The 20,814-nt window shown below is 41.2% G+C and overlaps 1 long non-coding RNA gene across 1 annotated transcript in view; it reads left to right on the top strand.

Annotated features, from left to right (window-relative positions):
• The window catches only part of LOC140640194 (uncharacterized), a 69,327-nt gene extending 48,984 nt beyond the window's left edge, over positions 1-20,343 (top strand). The window contains exons 3-5 of the long non-coding RNA XR_012036870.1: positions 10,275-10,405; positions 17,566-17,732; positions 20,180-20,343. This is a non-coding gene — a long non-coding RNA (uncharacterized lncRNA). The remainder of the gene's footprint in view (positions 1-10,274; positions 10,406-17,565; positions 17,733-20,179) is intronic.
• The last annotated feature ends 471 nt before the right edge of the window (positions 20,344-20,814 follow it).

Here is a 20,814-nt window from a genome sequence, read left to right as displayed (position 1 = left end):
TTTTTGGCAGAATATCACAATTCTGAATTTAGGAACCCAACATCTTCGTTCTGGGTTAAACAGCATAGGCTGACATCTCCTAAATCAGTGGCTCTTAGACTCTGGCACGCATCCGAATAACCAGAAGGACACAAATGGCTGGACCCCACATTCAGAGTTTCTGATTCACTTGGTCCAAATGAGGCAAGGTATTGACATTTCTAAAAAGTTCCTAGAATAATAGGCAGGAATGAAGTCCTGATACTTGTTACAGCTTGGGTGAGCCTCAAAAACAGTATGGTATGTGAAAGGAGCCAGACACAAATGGCCACATATTGTATGATTCTGTAGAGACAGAAGATCTGTGGTTGCCAGGGGCTGGTGCAGGGGGGAGGCGGGGGGAGTGGGGGATGAGGAGCGACTGCTCAGTGGGTACAGGATTTCCTTTCGGTGACGAAAATGGTTAGCAGCCAGATAGAGGAGACAGTTGCACAACACTCAACAGTATAACTAAGTGAGAATGAATTGTACCATTTACCACTAACATGGCCACTTGGAAGTGATGTGAATTTTAGCTCAATTTTTAAAATTTCCTAGGTGATAGTGAGACAGCTGGTCCAGGGACCACACTTAGAGAACTAATGACTCCACTTACAGGTGCAACACACACACAGAGGAGAAGAGAATGAAGGAGGCTGAACTCCAAAGTGGATAGAAGCTTCTATGCAATCCCCCATGCAGGTCTATGGCTGAAAACTCCATAAGTCTGAACCAGGTTGTTACTTTGAAATCTTTGTTCCAGACTACCTTCTACGTGCTTATGTCCTCATCTGGAAGATGGAAATAAGAGTATCCCATTTGTAGGGCTTTTATGAGACCCAGACAAGGGAACTTTAAATAACTGTTATGATTTCATACAATTATGATGTTGCTGTACATTTGCCTTCACTGATCCAATCCCTTTCTCTCAAATCCTGTGAGTGATGTCTCTCCTCACCTTCCTGTGTCTACACCTGAAAGATGGCATTTATGCATACTACAACATAATGTGTATTTGTATATTATTAGAGAAAAATCAATCCTGTGTTAGAAGACAAAAACAAATGGGATGTATGGCTACATAAGTTGGTCACCTAGGGACACAATAGAGTATATAGAGCAGGTGAATGCTGAACATAGAGAAAAATACAAGGACCAAGAGACATCTACTAATCATGATAGAATCAGTATTCTTGAGGCCTTAAATTAACCCCAGTGATGATGGTCCTTCTGGCCCTATATGTTCTGTGCCCAAGAAATATAGATGAAGATCAGAGCTGTTCATCAGGCTAAGGGATAAACTACAGCTTTGGCCAAGTGTACTTGCTCCTGTGTTTCTTCAAGGGAGCAAATGCGTGTTTTTGACTCTAGACCCTCCATCTGCCAATCTCCCTTGCTCAAACATCTACTCTGGTCCATGTACCCTAACACTATGGGGAGTGGGGGGGAATCAGTGGTTGCCAGGAGCTAGGGGTTGCTAGAAGTGGAGGTGGGGGTTGACTACAAAGGGGTGGAGCAGAAGAAAATTTGGAAGAGGGAATGGAATTATTCTGTATCATGAGTATGGTGATAGTTTCATGATTGTATTCATTGGCCCAAACCCACAAAATTGTACACAGAAAAGGATGAATTTTATTGCATGTAAATTATACCTTCCTCAAAAAATAACTATGGTATACAAGTCCTTCCCCAAAATATTACAGTTCATTTGTTCCATGATGGAGCACAGTGATTGTTTTATAAAAGCTCTTCACATGGGGAGTATCTGCTTCTCTCCAAGATGGAGTAACGGGGAGTGGGTTTTTCCTTCCCACCTAAGACAGCTAAAAAAACAGACAAAATACATGATATAATAGGTTTCATGTCATTGGCCATCAGGCAACCAAGGATGGTTATCCCTGCAATTGGAGGGTGATAAAGTATTTATTATCTTAATTTTGGTGATGGCTCCATGGATGTATATATATAGTAAAACTCACCAAATTGTTCATTTTTCTCATATGCAATTTATTGTACATCAATTATACCTCAGTAAAGGTTAGGTGGGGTTTTATTTAAGGTCCCTAGGTGATTCCAAGAATATGGGTAGAGGAGTTGAGAGTCGTCAGCCCAAACATATGACCTTAGTTAGCCCTGGGATCTAATATCCTTTGTTCCTAATAACTTGAGTCCAGCGTAACATAGCTAAAGAATATAAAGTATTAAAGTTCATTAGAAGATGTACTTTGCTTAAATGGAACTCATTCTGGAAAATAAATTTGTACTTGCAGGAATAATATTTTTTGCTAATGATTCTTCTGATAGCTCAACCTTCCATGAAGAATTTTTAAAGATTGGTACAAAACACATTAATAATGACTCCGGGGCAATTTACAATATGTATTAAGAACCTTAAAACTGGGATCCCTGGGTGGCGCAGCGGTTTAGCGCCTGCCTTTGGCCCAGGGCGTGATCCTGGAGACCCGGGATCGAATCCCACGTCAGGCTCCCGGTGCATGGAGCCTGCTTCTCCCTCTGCCTATGTCTCTGCCTCTCTCTCTCTCTCTCTCTGTGACTATCATAAATAAATGAAAAAAAAAATTAAAAAAAAAAAAAAAAAAAGAACCTTAAAACTGTTGATAACACTCAACTCGGAATTTAAACTAAGGAAATAGGAAATGGGCTCAGGGGTGCCATTGCCACAGAGCTAGAAATAGCAAAACACTGAATGAACTCAGTGTCTAGAGGGAAGTAGTCACATGGGTTATGGGATGCCAGTCAGAATAGAGTAGGTCTGGTTCAAATAATGCTGTGGAAGAATACCTAATGACAAGAAAAAGTCTGTCAGATAGGATGCTTTTGGTTACAAGTAGCAGGAGATTTTGAACAGCAGGAATTGCAAAGCTTTTTATCTTACCATGTGACAAGATGCCCAGTTTAGGGATGGTTGCGAGGTTGGTGCACTCAGAAGCTTGGCAAGGAAAAGCAGTGCTGGTTCTGCCAATCTTTCCTTTACTGGCTGATCCTCTCAGGCTCGCTCCTTCGCCTCGCCAGCCTGCAAAATGGCTGCCCTCGTTTCCGACACCTCCTGCGTGAGAAGAAGCTTCTTTTTGCAGGTCAGGTTTTTGGTTTTTGTTTTTAAGAACACAAGAACATTTTCCAGAAGCTTCTGACAGACTTCCCTCAGGTCTCTTTGGCCAAAATAATGTCACATGCTTATTCCCAAGCGAATCACTGACAAGACCAGGGGAATTATCTGGAATGGCTTAGACCAATTAAGTTTTATTCCCTGAGGCTGGAGAAAATCCCAGCCTTCCCTCCGGCACAAGGCTGGCCTATATCTGAATAAAAAATCAGGGTTGGCTGGCAAAGCAAAAAGGAGAGAAATGGCTATTAGCTAGGCTAACGCCAGCTAACACAAACAGTCAATGTGATATAATTCCATTTTTAGAAATAAAAATGAATGTAGATAGGCTCCAGAAGAAAGAGTGAAATGCTATACATTTTTAAATGTTATCTCCAGTTGGCAGAATTACAGAGAGTATTTGTTTTTCTTATATCTGTTTTTCCTTTTGTCCCTCAAATTTTCTGTGATGAATATGTAATGAATTTGAACAAGAACAAAAACCCTCAAGAAATGTTATCTTAAAATATTTACAGCTCTTACCAGGGCTTTTTGAAAAGTAAATACTAAGAGCAAAAATGTTTTACTCTTATGGAAGTTTAAACCAAGGGCATTCAGGTGAGGATGGAATCTGGTGCAGCCTCCAAGGCTGGGGCCTCTTGCACCCACATGCATCACGAGGACCCAGGGGCCCCACAGTGATGCCAGCAGGTCTACCTGAGGAGGCTACCCCTGCTACTTAGAAGACTGTGACCCATCAGTTCTCTTCTCAAAGGGAAGAGAAAGAGGTCAGGGCAGCACAAACCAGATTCTAAGCCTGTTCTCAGAGTTTGCAGACAGAGGAATTACTGTAGACCAGACTAGGAAAAGGGGTTACCCAGGGACCCTTGGCTACACCACAAGCAAAAAGATAGGGCTGGAAGAATGGAAATGGAAGGCATGAAAAAAAAGATAAAAAGCATCAAGGTCACTCTGTGCCCCCACAGCACCCTTGTAGTAACTTGGCACAGAAGCATATAACATGTCGTGGCCATGTCAGGCTGGAGTTGTATCCTGCTGTACCTCATGCATCACGTGTGGTCACTTCTCAGTCCATACCTGGGACTCAGAGGGATGAAGGAGACCCAGAATGGCCAGAGTTGGCCAATACTGGAGAAAAGGCATTCAACAGCCAAGATATACTCTGACAGTATACATTTAGTCACCAGACCTCTGAGCTTCTCTCTCAAACCCAACCAATTCTGGCCTTCTGCATCCATCCCAACACTGGGGGAGATGAGAGAAGTGACTCCAATGGAAACCAAACCCACCAGCTCTAGAGTAACCCAGATCTCAGTACCTATTGACTCCGCCAACTCCTAGCTTTGAAATTTTGGGCATGCTCTCCCACCTCCTAGTGCCTGTTTCTTCACTTGTAAAATGGGGATAAGGCTACTTAAGACATTGAATGAGCTAGCTCATGCAAGGTGGGGCAAACGTCGGCTCTTCCTGAGTGACAATACCAGAAGGGTCCCTCTTCACCTTGGGCTCTGAGCACCCAGATTAATTAAGTGCTCTGGAGCCATCAGAGTCACTTTTCTGAATCGAGGTTTTAATAGAGGCAGATTGCAAGGGCTTGCTCTTGCCAAAAAAAAAAAAAAAAAAAAAGGTTCTTTGACAATTATACCCAGCTAACTTCACCTGCTCACAGCTGGACCATCTACTGCCAGGGAAGTGAGCTCTGGCTCTGGGGGAAGACAAATTGTGCCCCAGGGGATGAAAGAAGAAAGTAAGTTGAAGGGCACTGCCATTCAGAAGGATTCTGTGGGCAGTGGGAGGGATAGATAGGACAAGAGAAGAAAGAGAAAGCAACCAGAGCCAGACACTGGAGGGATTCCTCTGTCTAGGAGAAGCTGCAGCTTTGGAAACATTGAATTCTTTGCTCTTCCCAGGGTGAGGGAACAGCTCATAGGAGCTTGAGGTGAGGTGGAGAATAAATTCTCTCCAATGAACATTTCTGGACTATCAAAGTGCTTCACTCAGTCTACATAAGACCCCGTCAGTCCTGCAGTAGAAATAAGGGGATCTCTTCTGTGGGTAGAGTAGTCTTGGTTGCCTATTTGGACATGAATTCTGGTTCAATAGCCATTGAAATTGTCCTGAATTGGGGGGAGGGTAACATGGGACATGTGAAGATGAGAACTCTCAATGTCATGTTTATTTACCCACATTGCATGAAGTGAAAGTGGGTCTCCTACAACAGAGTTCACCAGCCTACCAAAAAACACTCCATGACAAAAGTCAGAGCCTGTGGACTCCTTCCTTTTTTTCACCTAAAATGTTTTGCTGTGTTTCTGTATTTCATCTAAGAAAAAGAGTATATTTGTAAAATAAATATATTTTCCACATTTGCATTTTGATAATAGTGCATTTGAGATTTCAGAGATCATACAGCTAGTGATTTTAAACGTACCTGGGAACTGAGACTCAGAGGTGAAAGCGTTTATCCAGGGTCACAAAAGTTGCTGGTGGTTGACCCAGGACTGGAGCCCAGGGTTGTATGCAAATATTGATGGATTTATGTGTGCATTGACTAGTTTATACTAGATCATAAGAAAAAGAATTTCTTTATTAGATATGTTATTTGCAAATATCTTCTCCCCTGCCCCCCCCCAATAGTAACTAATCTTTATTTCATGATAATACATGTCCATACTTTAAAGATCCCAGTAGCACTACCCAATATACAACTGGAAACAGTGGTCCCTAATCTTTGAATGCAGCTCCTCAGAAAGAGCTACCTCCTAACCTGTCACCTGCTTCCTCTGATTTGTGTCTCCATGTTTAAAAATAATCTGCTAATGTCACATTTCTTTTTTAAAAAATAAGTTATTTACTTATATAGATTGAGTGTATGAGCAGAGGGAGGGGCAGAGGGAGAGAGAGAGAATCTCAAGCAGACTCCCCGCTGGGCATGGAGCCCCAAGCAGGGCTTGATCCCATTGCCCTGAGACCATGACCTGAACAGAAGTCAAGAGTTGGATGCTCAACTGACTGAACCACTCCATGTACCCCTAACACCAAATTTCTTGAGTTACCAACTGAAGGCATAATCTACTGATTTCTGAATTTGCAAGATGAAGGTTTAGCACTTCTACCCCCTCATCCCATCCCACCTATATTTGGCATTTATTTTTAAATTTCTGATTAGGGATGCCCGGGTGGCTCAGGGTGTGATCCTGGGATCCTGGGATTAAGTCCCGCATCAGGCTCCTCACAGGGAGCCTGCTTCTCCCTCTGTCTATGTCTCTGCCTCTCTCTCTGTATCTCTCAAGAATAAATAAATAAAATCTTTTAAAAAATAAAATTTCTGATTAAACTGAGAATCAGCAAGTAAATCATTACAATCATGTGAATATTTTTTCCTGCTGAGTCAAGTAACATGATTTTATTTCCTTTCTATTTCCAACTTTTCTTGTTCTTAGAGCTAATTGTCACTTTATGTATTTTTTTAAAAGATTTTATTTATTTATTCATGAGAGACACAGAGAGAGAGGCAGAGGGAGAAGCAGGCTGCATGCTAGGAGCCAGATACGGGACTTAATCCCAGGACCCCTGGATCATGTCTTGAGCTAAAGGCAGATGCTCAACCACTGAGCCATCCAGGCATCCCAGCACCTTATATTTTAAAATTTCCTTATTTATCCTGGTACTGTCGTGAATTCTGCACTTTCCCACCAGCCCTATTTCCCACACACATCATGTTTCCTTCCAGTTAAATCTTATTCCTGGCCGGATCTTGCCTGGAGCCCCATCTTCCTACTCCCAGGTAGCCAGGAGCTCCTTAGGCTCTGCCCAGACATCAAGCTGGCACTGCCCTTCACAGAAAATCCTCTGTCTTGTATTGGGGTCCCCTGTTTCCTAACCCCATGTATTTTTCCTGGATGAATAACTTAGTCATTTTGGTGGAGTACTTTCAGAGAAGCAGTGTATAAGAGGTAAAAATTTTTGTGAAAATGGCTGCATTCTACCCTCATACTTAGTTGATAGTTTGGCTGGGTATAGGGTTTTCCTTGAGAATCGTGAAGGCACTGCTCCTTTGTCATCTGTCTTCCCAGGTTCACATTGGGAAAATCTGATGCCACCCTGGCCTTCTAATTTTTTTTATACAACCTATTTCTAGGGATGTTCTCCTTATCCCTTTGCAGGGGAAGAACATATTGAGCATCTACTAGAGATTGGACATTTTATTAGAAGCTTTACATGCACTAACCTTGTTCAGTCCTCACCAAAGATAAACAACCAAACCTGAAATAGAAATTACTTTTTCTCTTTTCAAATAAGGTAACTGAGACTCAGAGAAGGTAAGTGAATTACCCAAAACATGGAGCCTATCATAGTAACCTATGCTGTAGTGCCAACTGCAAAATCTCAAAGAAATTTCTTCTGTCTCTATCACGTGTCCTACATGATTGTCAGTGGGCTCTGCTTCTCACGGTCACTCATGGACCCCAGCTCCAGAAGCTCTAACTAAATATGTGCTTGCAGGATCAATTGCACTACAGGAAGGGAAATGACAAATCTCATAATGGTTCTCACAGTTTCTGCCTAGAAGTAACATGTTCCATTGGCCAAAGGCTGTCACATGCTATACCTTACTTTCAAAGGCAGTGGAAGTATTTCCATGGGAGAATTCCTTCCTGGCATTTTTCCAGAAGTGCACTTTTTTCCCCCCCAAATCCCAAGTCCCAGTAATAGTTAGCCAAGAAATTGGAAAAATGGGAAAAAGTTGTGATTCTTCTGCAAGATTTAAAATGGAAGAAGCAACATAGAGATGTTACTAGTTCAGAGAAATCACTAGTTCAGAAGTTGAAAGCAAGACCAAGAAATGTTAATGCACAGAATCAAGGTTAAAGTGACTTTTCCAGGAACCAGAACAGGGCCACCCACCCCAGAAGCCAAGAGCATGAGTCCTACTAGCTGCTTTGGCTGTGTTATGTGTTTTCATGGCCCTGTCTGTTAAGTGAGTCATTCTTAGAAATAAAATGAATATCAGAAAAAAAAAAGAAATAAAATGAATATCAGTAAGCTATGCATAATATACTTCATGCAAGTCCTATGAGTTATGTTTGAAGAAATCAGTTTTGGAAACAAAATATACCCTTAAATTGGCAATTTCAACACATGCTTCTATTTAGTGCTGTTAACTTTGGTAGGAGATCTGAATGTTATGTTACTGGAACACAACTCACTAACATTCACTGGTGTTTCCCAGTGTTTGAATGTTCCCTCCAGGCCACAGGTCTTTGTAAACATTTAATGGAAGAAATGCAAAGAGCAGATGATGTAAATATTGTGGAATACTCTGACAGGAAATTAGAAACTGAACAAAAATCTAAATGAGTAAAAGCAGTATCATTTTCAACAGCAAAATCAAAGCCAGGGCAAGAAGACAAGAAAAATAAATATTTTTAATATTCATCATTAAAAAAGGAAATAAATGTATATGAAGCCATATGTACTCTAAAGCTCAACTCAAAGGTGCTTTTGGATGCACTCCTAACAGTTGACCAAATGTCAAGGCAAAAAAGGAAATTGGTCAGGCAGTTAATGCCTTGTGAGTTTAAAATTTTCATTTTAATAATAATACCTTATAGAAATATTTGTTGCACTACATTCCATTTTTATAACAATTTTCATTTGACGTTTATCCTATGTCTCTTTTCCTTTCTTTTAATATGTTCTATTGTCAAATGTCTATCTAAGGAAAGACTGTTTTTACATGTTATTGAAATATATATAATCTTATCATTAGAAAATTATTCATAATAATAATGAATCATGCATTTATTATTATTTTTTAGTGAAAACCTCCAGCAGTTTGCTCCTATTACAGAAGAATGACCTGGTGGCCATTATAGTTGCACATTATTAATTAAATGTCATGAAAAATACAGTATAATTTATGATTTCAGAATTCCTGGGAATTCCCATTTTTTATTCCCAAATCTCAAAGACTGATGCCTCTTAGGAATCTGGAAGTACTAAGCAGTGGGAGATAGAACTACTGAGAGCCTGAAATGACCATACTCAGAAATATTTAGTAAATAGTACTAGGTACCACCCAAATGTTGGAGTTAGGATCAAAATCTTTCTTATTCCAGACTCATATTTTGTCCTCTACCTGAAATTTCCTCCATTGTTACTAGGTATTAATATTCATTCATTCATTATTCATTCATCAATAATAATTTATTGAACCCCTTGTGTGCAGGAATCATACTGGTCTAGCACAGAGATGTCCAATCAGTATTTGTTGACTGCCTAATTACCAGGCACTAAAAGGTGCTCTAGCAAGAAAACAGTGGTTCTGAAGGAATGACACATAGGATACCCACCTTTTGATGGGGAGTAGAAGGTAAAGTCAAGAGAATGACAGGGCAGTTGGAATGGAGAGTATGGAGGATGGCTGGTGGCGTCCCAGTTAGCACTAAAAGTATTCCTGAGACAAAGGGATGAAAGGGGGAAAGTTCTGAAATAGAGCCCCTGGGCTCCTGAGAGAAAGATGAGAGGGTGCCAAGACACATAGCAGACTGAGTAGGACCGTGGATTTCGACATCTCATAGTCCTGAATTCAAATCCTAAATCTGTGGTCTTATCAAATTGCTGAAATGCTTGGAGTCTTGGTTCTCTTGTTTGAGAAATAGGAACAAATCTTAATCTCAAAGTGTATAATGTAAGAAAAATATACTTACGTACTTATAATACATCGAACTCTTGGTACAGCATTTGGAACATTGTAAATGCTTAGTGAGAGCTATTTATCATATTTTATTATCATTTTTGCCTAATCCTCAAAATTCTTGAGAATTTTCAAATATTTATGAGTAATATGCCATATGAAGATTTAGAAATTTCTTCAATGAATCTAGAGTTCTTGCCTAAGGGGAGACTATTTAAAATGTTGTCTTTCTGGAGGAAAAAAAAAAAAAGACCCGAGCTTTCATATTTCCTTTTTCATTCAGTGATGGGAAAGGTTTTTCTTAGCCTGTTTGTCCTGAAACCATGGATACAGAATAAAAATAAAAGAATGTGGCTGCCCTGGGATTTGAGATGCATGTGGTAGTCAGAAAGCATAAATAAATATATCTGATATGTTTCCAATATCTTCAAGGTAAACGTGGAACCCAGCTCTCCTCAAGCTTGTTGTGGGGTCATGTTGCGCCCTCTGGTGGTCCATCTTTTCAATGGTTTTTCAATGGCTTTGCCCGCCCAGATGAGCAAACTTGAAGGAACTACCTCCTGGTGAGTACTTTTCTCTTCAACAAAGAAGGAGTATCTATAGTTTGGGAGCTGCTTTCTATAGTCAAAGTCCTGAAAATGGCTCGGTCAAATCTGTTTCCATGATTTTCTAAGGGAAGATAGCCTTGTGGGTGCATTGATGAGTAGTAGTAGTAGTAGTAGTAGTAGTAGTAGTAGTAGTAGTAGTGTTTTTCAACAACATTCATTTTACTTTCATATATATGTCACCTTGTACCTGTCTTGATCTGTCTGGTCAGAAGTGCAGCCAGTAAGTAAGAAGTGGCACCATATGACAAATATCCCTGGCAAAGTGGGCTGTGGAGGCTTTGTATACCATGATAGGGAGTTGAGACATAACACTTTAATCAAATGATCCTTATGACAATGAGGAGATACTGAAAGGTTTAATGAATGGGAAGGAGGAAGGGGCATGATCAAATTTATACTGCAGAAAGGTCGCTCTGGCTGAAGTGAGAAGAATGGATAGTAGTGCACAAAATCTTGGAGGCCAGAGGACATTTGGGAAAAAATTGCAGAAGGGCGGGTTTGAGATTATTATAGTCTGGGCCAGGTGGTGTAACAGGGCTGAAGAGGAGAGGATGAATTCCTGGAGATGTTTGGAAGGTAGCATCATGAAAGACTTGGCTCTTAATTATATGTAGAGAGTAAGAAAGAGTCAGGAGTAGAGAATGCTGCCCAGATTTTTGCCTTGGGCATGTGGGTAGATGGTGGCAGTATTCAATGAAATTAGAACTCTGGGGGAGATCCAGATTTCAGGCAGGGACCACCTCAGAGTTCAATTTAGGACATGTTCTTATAGAGGAACCAATAGAATAGCCAGGTAGGGAATGCCAGGTCGCCTATTCATCTGACTCTAGATCCAAGCTCTTTGTGCTGTGCTTGGCTGCCTCATCCTCCAGACAGAGATCAAACTCTGGAATGGTGGGAAGAAGGTGCTGTCAAGGATTTTTAGTCCTATTGGCCCAAATGATTTGTCCTGGGTATCCCTTTTGGTCTTAGAGAAGGAATAATGGAGAAGGAGTGCAAGGAGGAAACCTCTATTTCAATATTCCTTTTTCCAAAAGCATCCACTGTTGTAATACTGTAATGAACTCAGGCAAGAGTCATCAATGGATGCTAAAACCAGTTTGTAAACAAATTATCTACACAGTCTAAAAGTATCTCTATATAGATTTATTATGACAAAAGGAAATAGTTACCTTTAGAGTGAAGAAACCTACTGACACCACCAATGTCCATCCACAGATTATTTATTAATTATAAAAAGGGAAGGATTTCTCACAAGTAAATCATCTGGATACTACTTTAAGCCCATGATCAAAGTTAATGTTATCAATAGTAGGACAAACTGACAACAGGTCCCTCCCAATGTGATGTGCTGAGAAGGACCTGGCAGATGCATAATTTGAACCTGTCCAAAGGAAATACCACATAAACCAAATTCAACAGACATGCTAGAAAACCACAAGTCTATACTCTTCAAGAATATCAGTACGATGAAAAACAAAGGTTGAGAAACTTTTCTGGAATAAAAGAGACTAAAGAAACATGACAGCAAAGTGTAAATAAGTATTTCTAGATTGGGAAAACATGTTATAAAGGAAAATATCAGACTGGTGAAATTTGAATATGGTTGTGTTTAGTAATAGTATTACATTAATGTCGAATGTCCTCACTCGGATCATTATAGTGTGCATTTGTTCTTAGGAGACGCTTGTCCACAAGTTTACATGGAAAGGGTCAGGGTGTCTGCAATTTACCTCAAACATCTCCTGTCTCAATCCATGCAGGCTACTGTAACAAAATACCATAGATCAGGGGTGACTTATAAACAATAGAAATTTGTTTCTCATAGTTCTAGAGGGTGGAAGTCCAGGATCATTGTGCCAACATGGTTGGGTGAGGTCCCTCTTCCAGGGAGCAGACTTCTTACATTCTTATGTGGCGGAAGGGCTGGGGAGTTCTCTGGGGGTCTCTTTCATAAAGGAACTACCCCTCATCATCATCTGTCTTCATCACCTAATACTTCACAAAGGCCTCACCTCCTCAGAACATCCCACTAGAGGTTCAAATTTCAACATATAAATTGGGGAGTGGGGCACAAATATTCAGCCTCTGACAATATTAATATGCAGCAGTCTCTGACAATATTAATATGCGGGACCCCTGGGTGGCTCAGTTGGTTAAGCTTATGCCTTCGGCTCAGGTCATAATCTCAGGGTCCCATGATTGAGCCCCATGTTGGGCTCCCTGCTCAGTGCAGAGTCTGCTTCTGCCTGCCCCTCTGCTCTTCCCTGCCTTGTGTTCTCTTGCTCTGTCTCAAATAAATACATATAATATTAATAATAATAATAACAACAACAACAAATGTATATAGAGAGATAAACCAAGAATGGTAAAATATTAATAACTGTTGAATTAAGAGTATATAATGTTCCATGTACTCTTTTTGCAATGTTTCTATGGCTTACTTTTTTTTCAAGATAAAAAGGAAATACATCTATCCAACCCATACACAAGTAGAGGGGATTCCAAACACAGAAATCTAACCAGTGTGTCTTTTTTTAAAGTCAAATACAAAATAATATTATCTTTTATAGCCACCAAATTCCATCTTGATGAAATGTCAAAATAGAAAACAGGTGAAGGAGTAATTTCCTGCACTGCCAGGCTCTTAAGAATGTACAGTATTTGCTGTCAATTTAGAACCTGCAGTGTTTAGAGAGGAATTTGTTTTCTTTTAAATCAAGGCACCTCAACTGAGAGCTCCCAAGGTCCAAAGAGCAGCTGGAGCATGTGCTGCTGCCAGCAGGCATCCGTGTCCACCAGTCACGTGGCCACGGCAGGCTCTGGAACCAGGCAGGCTGTGCAGCACCGGCTGTTCCTGCTGGGAGCTGGTGGGATGGTGGGGGTGGGATGGAGGTAGGGGTGGTGGGGTCTTTTCCTGGATCTTTCTCGCTGCTCAGGTGAGCTGGTGCAGGAAGTTAGGGAATCAGAGCTCTGAAATGCATCTTGGAAGGCACCCAGGCCATCTCCCTCCTGCCCATCTGTGGCTTCAATCTCCTCTACAGCATCCCAACCAAGCGATCTACCAAGCACAGTCATAGCCAGTGGGCTGAAATCCCCAGACAGCCCCTCCATTTTCAAAAAGCTTAAGTCACTAGAACATCATTTGTCTTAAAAAGAAGCATCAGGACAAAATGTCTACTTCAATCTGTCAAGGCACCTAGTAAACAATTTTTAATGAAAAAAAATGTCAAAACAGGTTAACTAAAATTGACTTATAGTCAATAATTCAAGTCCTGGTGACTGTGTATTTCAGATCCTTCAGCGAGGCATCTCTGATTAACATCATTCAGAAATAAGAGAAATTTATGTATCGGTGCTTTTTCGTCACCTTCTGAGACATGTCCATTTTATGAGTGTATTTTTTAATAAAACACAGGCAAAACAAAATTATATGTACACATACCATACGCATATGCATATGTATGTGTTCAGATAGCATGTTTGCACGTGCAGAGGTAAGATGTGGGGAGGATAAGTAGGGCATTCCAGGGGAGTGGGCATGGGCAAAGGAGAAAGGAAAGCTTTTACTTTCCACCTTATATGTTTTGTTATTGTTTAAATATTTTTTAACAAGGAGCATGTGCTATTTTTATCATTATAACACGTTTCTCAAATTTTTAAAAGACAACACAAAAGAGAAATCGCTTACATTGAGCTAAAATCTGATTGCCTGGAGTTTGCATTTTTGTACCACACTTTGGGCAACTCAAAATAAGCCTTTTCCTTCTTGCACATGGCAGCAAGTCAGCTATGTGATGCCACCCCTTGGGGACCTCATGTTTCTCTTCTCCAAACTGTGTATTCCCATTTCCTTCGGCTGTTGTGCAGTTGACAAGGTTTCAAGTCTCCCTGACATCCTGTCACCCTCCACTGAGCTAAAGCAGATCAAGTGGGCACAGAGAGAAATTCATTCGGAAGTCAAATGGCAGTTGGTCATCTGTTGAAAGTTAGCAAGCCTGTGGTTCCCTGCGTTCATCCACTAACTTGGCCTAACTTTGTGGGGTCTCAGTGCTCTATTGAGAGATGCATCAGTGATGGACAAAAGCCGGGCCCCTGTTATCAATACCACCCCAAGCTCCTACAGCACTTATAAAACCTGGCTGACTTATCAATGCAAAGCCAGGACAAGAACAACAGAGGTGTCACATGATATCCTGGTCTCACTTATCCAGAATGAAACCTGTGTCAGAGCCTGAAGCTGCTAGCTCTGTGTTCATTTATCATTGCAGTGACCACGCCTTCTGTTGCCCAGTTGAGTCCTGGCTTAATGCCGATTCATCCTTGCATATGATTGATAATGTCCTCTTTACTCTTTTTTTTTTTAAGGTTTTATTTATTCATGAGACAGAGAGAGAGAGAGAGAGAGGCAGAGACACAGGCAGAGGGAGAAGAAGGCTCCCTGCAGGGAGCCCGATGTGGGACTGGATCCCAGGACCCCGGGATCATGCCCTGGGCCGAAGGCAGGCACTCAACCGTTTGAGTCACCCAGGTGTCCCTGTCCTCCTTACTCTTAAAAGGCCTATGGTTTGGATGAGGAGATATATGGTCACCCCACTTACCACGTATCATAGTAATAACACCTCCTTCACATAGAGAAGTGTTCTTAACATTAAAGAAGAAATTTCTCCCTGGCTTCAGCAACAACATCCAATGCATTTGCAAACCTTTCAGATTCATAGGTGCCAAATTACAGGAAATGAGATGGCTGCTAGCATGGCTTTTCCTCTCTGAGGTTACATAACCACCTTTGAAATGGTCCCTCTCTCCCCCCAACTTTATTCTGGGGAGCCAAGAACTAGATTCCATGAGATAACTGATTTTACCTGGTTAGCTTTCCCAGCCCACTTAGCAAGAAGCATTTGCTTGATGCTCCATCCCCACCTCTCCACCCAGGAAAATGTATTCCCCCTGGAATCAGGAGCATTAACAGTGGTATAGCCAAGAGATGCACGTGACGCCAGCCTACACCTAAGACAAGAGCACGTAACAGAGCGATCCAGAGCATGGACTCGGCCACTTAACTCGGGCAGGTTTCTTAACTACTCTGTGCCTTAGCTTCACCATCTGTAAAATGAGGTTGACAGTGGTCCTACTTCATACAGCTGGCAGGAGGTTTAAATGAGGTGGGTTTTTTTTGTCTTTCAAGTTTTTATTTAAATTCTGGCTAGTTAATATGCAGTACAATATTAGTTTCAGGTGTAGAATTTAGTGATTCATTACTTACAACACCCGGTGTTCATCACAACCAGTGCTCTCTCCTTAATCCCTATCACCTATTTCATGCATTCCTCCCCCCCCACCTCCCCTCTGGTAACCATCAGTTTGTTGATGGAGAGTCTTTGATGGTTTGCCTCTCTCTTCTTTCTTTCCCCCCTATGTTCATTTGTTTCTTAAAGTCTACATATGAGTGAAATCATATGGTATTTGTCTTTCTCTGACATATTTTGCTTAGGATAATACTTTCTAGCTTTCTGTTTCCATCCCTATCATTGCAAACAGCATGATTTCATTCCTTTCTATGGCTGAGTAATATCCCATTGTGTATAAATACCACATCTTCTTTATCTATGCATCACTAGATGGACTTTTGGTCTCTTTCCATAATTTGGCTATCGTTAATAATGCTGCTATGAACATCAGGGGGCATGTATCACTGAATTAGTATTTTTGTGTCCTTTGGGTAAATAACTAGCAGTGTAATTGCTGGATCTTAGGATAGTTCTATTTTTAACTCTTTGAGGAACCTCCCTACTGTTTTCCAGAATAGCTGCACCAGTTTGCAGTTCCACCAACAGCGTGAAGAGGGTTCCCCTTTTCCTGCATCCTCGCCAACACCTGCTGTTTCTTGTGTTGTTAATTTTAGCCATTCTGACAGGTGTGAGGTGATAGCTCATTGTAGTTTTGATTTGTTATTATTTTAAAACAGTGCCTGATGCATAACGTGTGCTACATAAGCATTAGGCAAATGATAAATAGAATAACTTGACCTTCACTACATGATTTCAGACTAGAATGGTCAGAGAAAAGAATATAAACAAGAACTATCTGAGTGGATCTGCTTGGGAAATTTGAGAATCCAACTGGGCTCTGTTTAGGAAACATAACCAAAGAATAGAGTTTTATCAGCTGAAGCTTCCCACCCATTGCAAACATGGAGGAAATTGTCCTTTTATAGATTAGTGCTCTGGACACCTGCCTGCCTGCCATTTCCTCCATGTCAATAGAGGCTAAAATAGGCCATCCTCATTACTGCGGGGAGGACACAAACAATTAAATGGTTGCTACACTGTATCCTGTTCAAAGACACAATGTCACAGGAAGAAACACTAGCTAGGCCTAGTTGTTGACATTGCTTCATTTACATGAAGCGTCAGTAGGTTTATCTGAGACACACAAGGGGAACACACTTCTTTGCCATTCTCTCCCGTGATGTATCATCAATGTTTGTGCACGAGGCAGATGGGATGTTTCAGAGAGCTGGAGTTCTCAATATGTTGGACCTTATCAACAATATATAAATTATTCTTGAATGGGATCTTTTCTGAGTCTGAGTGCTCCTCCCATTCTCTTGCTGTTCCTTTCCATAGCTGGACCCCCCACCACCTGGCAGTACAAGCCAGCATGGCCCCAACCTTCCTCTTCAAGCCAGCTTTCTCAAGCCCAGTAGTTAATTTACTCCCTTTCTTATCCTACCTTCCCTTCATGCATGAGCTAATATTGTACATTTTCCTAGTCATATGGCTGTTCTGGGAAGTTTCAAGGATATTATGAGTCAATTTCATTAATTCAACACTTAAAGAGTCGACCTTGTGTCTTTTTTTAGGTACTAAGGAGACATCTCACTTGGCCTCCACGTACTACTGTCTGTGACTGATTATAGATTTTGCTTCTTTTAAATATATACATATATATATATGGTATTTTTATGAAGGAAAACAAAACAAGAAAAAAAAAAAACACTCCTTTTGCTCTGAATTTAGAACCAGACTCTAATTCCTATTCCAGACTGTCATGACCGCAAGGAAATGAGGAATATCCTTCCATAAAACGCTTCCCCTCCTGATTTCTTTCAGATGCTTCAAAAACAGTCAGAAGTTTTAGGTCATTCTTTGGCCAAAGTCTGGCTCGGGTCATATACTCTGTCTGCGCCTGAGGCTGAGACGGTGTAGAGGAACAAATGACATTAGACATCTGTACTACCTACCGTTGCCAGATTCAGCAAAGAGGATTTGAATCTCAGGTAAAAATGAATACATTTTTAGTATATGTCTGTGCCATTCAGATCGGTACTATCTGTAACACGGGACAGACCTGTGCCGACACATGACTTCTTGTTCATCTGAAACTCAGATTTAACAGCATGCTCTGGTTTTATTTCGGTTTTGGGTTTTGGGGCTACCCTAATTCCAACCCTCAAGGTCAAAGCCATGCATCAGTGGCCCCAGTAAGCACATACAGAGCACGCCAGTGCTCCCACACACTTTTCCTTGTCCCCTTTCAGCCACCCGCCTTATTAGTGTCTAGATATTGCAGAGAGGATGAGGGGAGGTATTTCCCACAGGGATTGATTCCTGATGCGTGAGGCCTGAGTCTTGAAATTCCCCAGGGATGAAGTAGCATCTGTTAGAGCTCTATTATCTTCAGCTGACTGTCATATTTGCATCTAGTGACGGGGACCAAAGAAGGGGAAGCAGAAGAAAAATCTTCTCTCATGTGCTTTTAGGGCAAGTTTGAGGTTTTAGAGTTAAAATATAGTATACTGGGGCTCAGGAGGTTAAGCATCTGTCTTCAGCTCAGGTCATGATCCTGGGGTAAGGGGATGGAGTCCCATGTCAGGCTCCCTGCCCTGCCGGGAGCCTGCTTCTCCTTCTCCCTCTGCTGTTTCCCCTGCTTGTGCGCTCTCTCTCCATCTCTCTCTCTCAGATAGATAGATAGATAGATAGGATCTTTAAAATAAAATACAGTATTTTAGAACAAAGAAAAAGTACCAACCAAGATATAAAACAATTTATCTGATACATTAGAATTGTGTATGTATTCATTAGTCACAAATGGAAATGATTTTGGAGGCCATCTCCTCTCCTGCCATGTTACAGATGAGAAGACAGAGACTCAAAGAACATTCCTTTCTGGAATGAGATGGAAGGGGTGTGTGTCTATGTGTGTATATGCATGTGTGTAGTGGTAGGAGTGGTAGTGGAACAAGGCAGGAGAGGAGGAGGAGGAGGAAAGAGAAGAGGAGAAGAAGGAGGAGTTGCAGAACAGGGAAGAGAAGGAGGAGGAGGGAGAGGAAGAGGAGGAGAATTGAGGCAAAACTACCTGACATCTAAATACCTTCCTGCTGCACCTGTCCTGCTACAAGTTTGTGCATTTCTATAGCTTTTCTATAACTTTAAAACTACTATGTAACTAAAAAATGAAATCTTCCCACTTGTAACAACATGGCTACACCTTGAAGGCATTATGCTAAGTGAAATATGTTAGAGGAAGGCAAATATCATATGATATCGTTCCTATGTGGAATCTGAAAAAGCTAAATTCACAGAAGTAGAGTGGTGGTTACATGGTCTTTGGGGTACAGAAGATGAGATGTTCATCAAAGAGTACAAACTTCCAGTTAGAAGATGAATAAGTTCTAGGGATCCAATGTACAATATTGTGATTATAGTTAACAATACTGTATTATACACTTGAAAGTTGCCAAGAGAGTAGATCTTCAGTGTTCTCACCACACAAAAAGAAATGGTAACTAAGTGGTTGGAGTCTGAGCAACGAACAATGGGTAGTGGAAAGGGAGCTGGGCAGGGGGTTGGGGTGACTGGATGATGGGCACTGAGGGGGGCACTTGATGGGATGAGCACTGGGTGATATGCTAGATGTTGGCAAATTGAACTCCAATAAAAAATAAATAAATGAAAAATTAAGTGGTTGGAGTGTAAGCTAATGGTGGTCATCACATCAAATAAACACATTGTGCAGCTTAAACTTAAAAAAAAATTAAAATATTATGTAACTAATACATATTCCTTGGAGAAATTTCAGAAATACATGCAAACAAAAAGAAAACTCTCTTCTATAAACCCCACACACATGGATTACTATTGTTACTATTTTAGTGTATGAAGAGAACATATTGGTACGGATGGCCCAGCCTTCATTCTGCCTTCTTTAGGGAGACACACCATATTTTGCTCCGCGGATGGCCCCTCAATCAATAGACTATCATTTCTAGTGGGCTTGCCAATCTGGATGTCATGACCTCTGCTGACTAAGCAGTAGGCAGGTGGCTAGGGTGATATTTCCATCTCCAACTAAATGAGCCTCACAGACTGAAAATACTCACCTTCCTTCCTCCTGAAAGGAGAACAGTGAAGAGATCACCCATTAGTTCCCATCACTCAAACATATAGTACATCCCTGGGTCCTGGGCCTTCTGAGAACTAATCTTCAGCTTTGCCCTCAATTCTCTTATGGTAAATTGATTGCATTGATGGTCCCAATTGGTGGCCTTCTTACTCATGCCCATTCCAGAGGTGGAATCCTATGAAGAGGGGGAATCTAGTTCCACACCCCTCAGATCTGGGATGCCTTGTGATTTGATTTGGCTTGAATGCAGGGGAGGCGAGTGTGCCAACTCAGAGCTTAGGTTTCCAGGGACCTTGTGCGCTCTTTCACTCTCTCTCCCAGAACCCTGACTCCCCTATAAGGACAAGAAGGGCCTATGCTGCTGGAGGATAATAAAACATTTGGAGGAGAGCCCAAGGCCTCAGTCAACTGGCTGCCCTGAGATATATGATATATGGTGTGGAACAGTCTATACTACTGAGATGAATAAATTGATTTTTTTAAGCCACTGCATTTGGGGTGGTTTGTTATGTAGCAATAGCTGATACTTCCATGAACTTCCACATCTGTCCAATAAATTCTTTCTCTTGTGAGCCAGAGTGAATTTCTGTGGCTATAAACAAATAACTCAAATGGACACTTTCTATTCTTTTACCGGAATATGATCATACTCTATATCCTCTTTTGCCTACCTATTTCCCTAAGCAACTGATTTTGAGCACCTTTCCCTAGCAATAAATTGGGCCTAGTAAACAAGGCAAATCTACTAAACGGCACTTCTGAGCCTCTGCCCAAATCCTTTTCCATCATGACATTATGCCCATTAGCCAAAATGCTGTTCTTAGATAGGCCTAGCTTGACCTATTCAGCAGGAAATGCCTTTGTTTGGTGAGATTATTGGACAGTACAATGATTTTTCACAGTTTGATGTCCAAGAGAAGGACACAGTCATGCCTCAGAGGTGCTTAAGGGAACAT

This window comes from Canis lupus, chromosome 1 (genome assembly GCF_048164855.1).
Source record: "Canis lupus baileyi chromosome 1, mCanLup2.hap1, whole genome shotgun sequence".
NCBI classification, from domain to species: Eukaryota; Metazoa; Chordata; class Mammalia; order Carnivora; family Canidae; genus Canis; species Canis lupus.
This window is presented reverse-complemented; position numbering and strand designations above follow the sequence as displayed.